The sequence below is a fragment of the Cajanus cajan genome, chromosome 6, assembly GCF_000230855.2.
Source record: "Cajanus cajan strain Asha chromosome 6, NIPB_CcT2T_4, whole genome shotgun sequence".
In the NCBI taxonomy this organism is placed as follows: domain Eukaryota; kingdom Viridiplantae; phylum Streptophyta; class Magnoliopsida; order Fabales; family Fabaceae; genus Cajanus; species Cajanus cajan.
Genome location: NC_138522.1, coordinates 8,508,775 through 8,517,500, shown reverse-complemented (window position 1 = coordinate 8,517,500; position 8,726 = coordinate 8,508,775).

Here is an 8,726-nt window from a genome sequence, read left to right as displayed (position 1 = left end):
TCCTTTCATATAAATTTATACATAAATAATCTATAATCTAATTATAAATCTTTAAATAGATTAATAATTGACTACAGAAAATGGAATGATGTCTTATCATAATTTAAACTTATTATATATAAAAATTCTACTATTTCTATTTTAATATATAAAATATTTTTAATTAAACTTTATCTCTAATTCTAATTATAAATAATAAATTAAAATTATCTATTTTTTATATTCTTAATTTATTCTTAACTATTAGTATATTTTTTATGCACTTACTCTATTCATTTATGAATATTTATAATAAATATTACAGTCACTTAAAAATAGAGAATATCTTTAAAATAAATTTGAATTTAAGGTACAATTGATTAAAAATAATTAATTAAATTATTTTTTTATCTTAATAATTTGTCCTATTTTATGTATAATACTATAATTAGAATAATAGGTATATTATAATTTGAAACATTGGTTAAATTAATCAATAATATTAATTTTGTAACATAGTAAGTTAATTGTTTAGAGTTTAGTTAACGCTAGAGAGAAGAGTATATAAGACTTTTTTTAGAACGAAATCTCATAAACTCATTCTCAAAGGAATTCTAGAGAGAAGTTTTAAGAGAAGGGTTCTGGGTTTGTGAGCTCCTTTCTCTCCCAAATTTCTCTGTTTGATTCTTCTTCTTCTTCTCTAGATTACTAATCTCTTTTGTCTCTTCTTTGAATTCAAGCTAGAAAACTTGATTTTAGTGGATTGAAGTCTGGGGGTCGACCATTCAGAAATTCTTCTCCTTCTTCCTCTTCTTGGCTATTCTAAGCCAATTTTTAGGTAAGGAAAGCTGGGATTTGGGCTTTTGGGTTGAAAATGTAGGGCTATTGAATGAATTGAAGGTTAATGTTGGTAGATTTGTGAAATTTACAAATGTGGAGAGGATTCAAAGGGGTTTTGTGTGGAAATGGGACTTTTTGTTGTTCTTGAGGCAAAGCTAAAATTTGATGATCTTGAGTTGTTGTAGATGCATGTTATTCTTCTTGGACTTTTTGAGTTGATTGATGTTAATGCTTGAAGTATTTTGGGTTGCATGTCTTGATCATTGCATGGATTAAGAGGATTGGGAGATTTGAGTTGTTCATTTGCTGGTAATTAAGAATTTTCTGGCTTCGAGACGCTGAGTGTGAGTTTTTACGCTTAGCGTGACAATTTTGAAATGCTGCTGGAACTCTGAGGCTAAGCCGCTTAGCGTGAGAGTGAGATGTGCCTCTAGAAGGCTGACGTTGAGCGTAGGATTCTATGCTTAATGTGAGAGCTAAGTTGTGCCTTTGGAAGGCTGAGACTAAGCGTGAGTTTCTGCGCTGAGTGTGAGGACTTAGTTTAATAAAATTCTTTTCTAATTAAGTTGGTTGCCTGCATGATGGATGAGTAGTATGTTGGAAGCTTGTTGTTTGAGTTGTATTATGGTCAAATGATGTTAAATAAGTTGTAGAGATGTGGTATGATGAGGAATAGTATGTGTTGAACATGTTACGTGTTATTGGAGTTGTTTATATGTTGTATAGTTGGTTCATATATGTATGATATATGATGAAACTTGGTGCTTGATTCATATGTATGCTTGGCAATGATATATATGAATGTTTAAATGTAATTTGGTATGTACTTCCATATGAGGATGATATTGATCATGATGGTGGATTGATCATGTATGATGTATAATGCATGATGCATTGTTGCATGTGATGCCTTATGACATGTGTCTAATCTAGGACTTAAGGAGAGGGAAATGTTTTCGAACTAGAAGAGCTCACATAGAGTCTCTTGAGAGTGGTGCTTGGATAAGCCACTGCCCACTGGTTTGGGTGAGTCTTCTCTAAGTCCTTAGCTAGTGTTGGAGTGGAGTATAAGGTCGAGGCTTATTCCCTTAACCAAGTACTGGGGAAAGTTCGTGGTTACTTGTGGATAGTCGGTGGGCGAACTCCACAAGTGACTTGGTAATGCATGTCAAGGTCGTGGTAAGCTTGTATCTAATTGTGCTATACTTGACGATGGAGCCAGACTTCCAAGTGTGCAAGTGACATCATCTGAGTAAACTTGAGTGGGGATTAATATCCCGGTTTGTTGTGACCGAGCCGGCGCATTGGGAGTGAAATGATTGGAGTGGTTTTGGTAGGATGAAATGTCACTTATACTGCTCTGTTATTAGGGAAATCTCCTAGGTGAATCGTGACGACGCATTAGATGATAGATATGCATTGATATCTTTCGTGTGTTGCTTAATTGCATGATTGTTGTTATGATGAAGTATATGGTGTTTGACTTTGTGATTTGGCGATTTGATAAATGAGTGGCATATATGTTACTCTTATGCTTGTATGATTGTTTGTTGAATTCTAGCTTACCTTTCTATTTTAATGTGGATGGACTGCGATAATCATATTTTGTATGAGAGTAGAATAGGGCTAGCTTGGAGTTGTGGTGACTGTTGTGGAGGTGAGGGATTTTTGATCCTGATGTCATATTAACATAGGATGTATATTAGTTATACTGTTTGACTGGCACCAGGACATTACTATGGTTTTGGATGAATGTATATATTTATATACATGTTTTCTAGGTAGTGTGTATATTTATAAACAAAGATTTTATTTATTTTACTTGTATATCCATATATGTATTATTATTCATTTAATGGTTATCCTAATCAACTAGTATAATTGTATGATTCATAGAGTGTAAAGGTCATAGCGGCAGGGACGGAGCCAGGATTTCAATACTGGGGGTGCCATATAGGGGGTGCCATATAGTAATATACATATGAGTTTATATTAAAAATATGAGTTTATATTAAAAATAGGGGGTGCCATATAGTAATATATATGTATATAAAAAAAAAATTAAAATTGTTGGGGGGGCCGTGGCACCCGTAGGTCCCCCCTTGGCTCCGTCCTTGCATAGCGGGTTGTTACAATTTTTTTTAATAATTTAAACTATTTTTATAAAACTATCTTTAATATCTTTTGATTATATTATTCTCTTTTATTTAAATAATTAATATTTATTTAGAGAATAATATCAAATGAGAAATATATTTAACGTGTCTATTTATTTTCTCAAAAATTTTTAGGAAAGTTTTTTTTATCTCATTAAATTTTAGTATTTGAGTTTTTTGTCTATAAAATTGTTAATTACATGGAAATATTTAAAAATAATAATGAAATGGATAATGAGAATTTAAAAAAGTGTTTTATAATAATGATAAAAAAAATATTTTATATATAAATGTGATACTATTCTCGTCTATACCAGTGATAATAAATGATCAAAAACTAATTATAAAACATAACTTTAAATTTTGTTTAAAAAAATCATGATTTTTTTTTAAAAAAATATTGTGTGACATTAAATTTTAATAATTTGTGTGTAATAACATCTAGATCTAGTCTTCTCACTTGCATACAAAACAAAAATTCAGTGTGAAACGCATATATACAAAGAGTGGCATATGTTAAAAACAAAACCATAGACTGCACACAGAAAAGAAGGATAACAACAAGAATATATAAATTATTAATTAATTTAATATATGTAACATACATCGAAGAAGAATCCGATACTTATACGTTTTCGAACAAAATTATTTTTAATGAACAATAAATATAGCATATATAAAATATAAATTAAAGAAAGTGACAAAGATACTATCAAACAAACAAATTAATTAGCGTATGTTTTAATTTAATTAATAATTTTAAATTTAAATTTTAGATATATAATTCTATTAAATAGTTGAACGAAAAGTTTTGTTACTGTATAAGTTTTATTCAACTTGAATAATATTACTTTCAAAAAATAATATATATGATTTGCATATGTAGAAGAAAAAGACATTAATAAAAGTATATATGAACACACTCTTCTTATTCTTCTTGATATATATTTTATTATTATTAAAAGTTTATTGATAAGAGAGACTTTTAAAAATGTTGTAAGACCATACAAAAAATGTAATTTTGAAAGTATATTTAGTTTTCATTCTTTTCCCTCTAATATTATGTCCCTTGTAAATGTGTATAAATGTGCCTGTAAGTTTGTTATAACAATTTTTAATAAATTTTAACTAATAATAATAATAAATAGTGTATATAAAGAAATTGCTTACTAACATTTATATATATATATATATATATATATATATATATATATAAATAAAAGTAAAAGAAAAAAAAGTGCTAACAACATATTCTATAAAATACTTTTTTTAACATATTTTATTTTATTGTTTAACTTTTATTAAAAATTGTAAAATTACAAGTGTAGTTTATTATTATAAGATAAAAAGTACTTAATCTTTCTTAAATTTTATCCAATAGACACCATGATCATTAGACTAATTTAATCTTGCTAGGAAGTAAGTAAAATTTAATAAAAGATTATTTCGTCAAAAATTAACTCATATATTATTTGAATGATTCGACAGATTCAATATATTAATCACTTATTTAACTTTTTGATTAATAAATAAATAAATAATTATCTTATCACTTTATTTATTTATTTATTATAAATAATTATGTTGATGTCAATTTCATCTTAATTAGTTTTTGTAATTTACTCTTTTTGTAAGTAGTTATGTTAAAATTTACACTTTTCATAAATAATTTATTATATTAATTATTAAATAAAAATATCAATAATTTAATTATTTAAAATTTCACTCATTTATTTGTTTCATTTTTTTATAAATCATTTTCTATATATAAAAAATAATAAAATTCAGAATTAAAAATCAAATAAAGACTTTTTTATTTTTTAAAATTCATATTTTTATTATATTTGAAAAGAAATTGTATAAAAAATAAAATAAAAATATTAATGAATTATTGGCATTTAAGATAAAAACATTTAACTTTAAATTGATAAAAAAAATTATTTGTAAAAATGATAATTTTTAAAATATATTTAGAATGTAATTAAACTATTAAAGTTAAAGGTGTTTATATGAAAAACAAATATAACATTGAAAGATTAATTGAAACAAAATTAAAACTTATAGTTTATTTGTACAAATGAGATAAAGTTTAAGAAATAATTAAGATAAAACTAAAAATTATGATATATTTGTAAGAATAATAAAATTTAAGAGGATTAAATATTTTTCCCTTTTTTTAAATAATGAATGAGTATGTGACTTGTACATGATAAAAATTTATTTTTATATAATCATAATTCATAATAAATAATTTTTTTATTTTATAAATAATATTATAATAAAATTATAATAAATGTAAAATATATAAATTATATTTTAATTTTATAATAAATAATTTAAGTTGCATATATAGAAGTACTCTTAAAAGAATCTTTAATTTAAGGTCGTACTTGCATGGAGATACGATGAAAATTTTGTTTCTTAAAAGACTTGATTGAAGGTCTTCTTTGTAATGACCTGTCATGGTCGTAATACTATAGAACAACATAACTGAGCAACTAGTAATGTATACTAAAATTGTATAACATGAATGTAACACCCCAATTTTCATAAATTATATTAAGGTATTTTAGAAATTATTTTGATATTTTGTATAAATATTGTAGAGACCTAATTTCGTCCGGGACATAAAAATAAAGAAATAGACTTCTATTATCAAAGAAAATGAGCTCCCAAAGCCTGGGAAAACAACATGATATGACATCAGAAGGCTCAAAGCCCAATAAGGGTGATTTAGTAGCCCAAAACGGGTCATTCCTAAACTGGAACGGGCCGTTCCAAACTACTAAAAAGGCCTATAAACCCTATATTGGAACGGGTCGTTCCAACACAAGCTGTTATGAGTAAAATTTTAATCCAGAACGGGTCGTTTCACTTTGGGAACGGGACATTCCAGATTCACATTTTACCCATAACGGAATTGCCCAGAACGGGTCGTTCCAAATCTGGAACGGACCGTTCTGGTCAGTTCTGACATCTATAAATAGGTGCGTCAGATACTGCTCTCGGGGGCCAAAAACTTCATCCAGAACTCCTTATAGCTTGAAATTTCTCTCTCTCTCTCTGTATTTCTTAAGATTTGTGAGATATTTGTGTAGTGTGAAGGGTTGCCACAAAGCACCTAAAATCTTCATAGTTGAAGATCTAATAAAGCTTGCTACGAGTTATCAGGAGTTAGGAAGTTACCTAAGGCTACCAAAAGCATTTTTTTATACTTTTGACTTCGTTTTCTTCTAAGCTCTCTGAAGACCAAGGAGAACCAAGAGAAGGAGACCAACAAAATCCTGCTCTAGCTTCATCTTCTGCTTATAAAGGTAAGGGGGGAGTGAGAAACCTCGCTCGAAGGTGTGAGAATAATTGTTGGGTAGCAGGATTAGCCCTCAATCCTTTGCCTGATAGGAACAAACACTTTATGAAAGTTTTCTATTTTACTTTCTGAATGTTCTATTGCGTTCCTTGTGTGATGTTGAGTGTAAATATGTGTTTAATTTTGAAAATAAACAAGTTTTGATATGAATTAGAGTGCTTTGTGGGTTCCTGAGAGAACCCTATGAGAAACAAGCAAATTTCTAGTGTTTTCTGTTTTACTTTTTGAGTTTTTTGTTGTGTTTCCTGATAATTACTGAGCATGAATGTATATTTAATTTTGAGTTTGATTATGTTTTGATAGGAATTAGAGTGTTTTGTGGAGATTATGTGAATATGATGAGACAATGTGAAAAGTGAATATGAGATATGAAATATGATGATATGTGACAATGAGACATGATATATGAGTAACTATGACAAGTAAAGTGATGAGTCCATGAAGTGTGAACGTGTGTGACGTGCATCATGTGCATCTATGTGAAGGGTACGATATGGAGTACACAGTTAGGGAAGGCCTTCCTTGTGTAACAACTTGGGGGAGTCCTAGGGTCTAGTGCGGTTTGGATGTCTCGATTCCGCCTGTTTGTGAGCATGAGACGTAACTTGAGCAGCTTCGCTATCCTGACCAGATCCTAGAGTACATCCTTCAAGTTGAGAGTGTATAGGTAGCTCTATACATGTACTCCTAGACTACCTTAGGTGTGTTGTTTAGGCATGACACCAGTGATATGTGATATGTGATTGGCGCCACATGCATGCATTTATGAGTCGAGTCCATGACATCATTGCATGATAAATGAGTGTGCACGTGATACTGATTGTGTATGTGTATTATTTACATTTGATTTGTGCTTGTGACTTGTATTATGTTTGTTGTGTGTGTGTGTGTTGTCTAACCTTCATTTCTGCACCTGAACCTGAGTGAGATGTTTCTCACTCCCTTGTTGTTCTATGTGTATTTTATTGTGTTGCAAGTGATCATCAACATGAGAATGTTGATGATAAGGCTTAGGCTTCAGTTGGGCGTGCTCTGATAGGATATGTGACATCGGGGCATAGCTAGTGTGACACCCTTACTACTCCAACACATATATTGTAATAATAAAACTAACAAATAAATTTTCAATCGTCGGTAAAAGGGTTCACATAAAAACCTTCACAAATGTTCTTCAATATCCAAAATGATTGAAAATAAAACTTGGAAAGTAAAACTTAAGAGTTTACAAATTATTTTCAAAATAATAGATACAACTCCAAATCTATATAAAAAAAACCCATGTCCTAGAAATCCTCTGCCCCGATGTCACAAATCAGAGCATACCCATAATTCAACTGTTGGCATTCTAGATGCCACTCATAGTTGAATCTTCCTCACCTAAAACATCCACAAATTGTACGGTGAGAAAATAAAACATTTGTATGTAAAGCATATAAGAAAAACACAACATAATCCCATCTTTACTCATTACTTAATGAAATATTCACAAGCATTTATATATATCATAATTTATCAATCATGCATCATCTTCACGTCATAACTCGCATTCACACCAATTCATCACAAATCTTGCAATTAACCTTATCATTTTCACATCCATAATTCACACAAATCTTACAATTAACATTATGTCAAGGCCACGCCACAACTGACATAAGTGATACGGGTTAATTGCCTCGCTCATCCCACACCATGCCAGGGTCACGCCCTCCCTGTAGCATCACTTACCTAGGGGTCGTGCCATCCCTGGTCATTGATGTGAGGAACCACAATCACATCACAATCAACACAAATCTTGTAATTAACCCTATGCCAGGGCTGCCATATTTGACATAAGTGATATGTGTTAATTGTCTTACTCATCCCACACCATGCCAGGGTCACGCCCTCCCTGTAGCATCACTTATCCAGGGGTCGTGCCATCCCTGGTCATTAATGTGAGGAACCACAATCACAATCAATCCACACATCCATACAACATCTCATCTCATAGCTCAATTCCATATACACAACAGATAAGTCCAACCAAATAAGGGTTTACACACCCTTCAAGTAATTCACATCTAGATCATCAATTCTTAACAAGTAATATAACAATAACATTCATAGATTAATATAATAATCAATGGAATTATCAATTTAATATAATTGTAACATAAACAGTAAAACCCCCAATTGTTCCAAAACCTAGCTCACAGACACTTTTCTACAATTTCGTTCTCTCTCCACTACAACATTTTTTATATTAGGCAACGAGTTTTTAGGCAACGCCTAAAAATGTTTTCTCGAAATATGGAATAGGCAACAATTTTGTAAATTGTTGCCATTTCGTTTGACAACAATTATAAAACCGTTCCTAAAAACACAGATAGACAACACTTGAT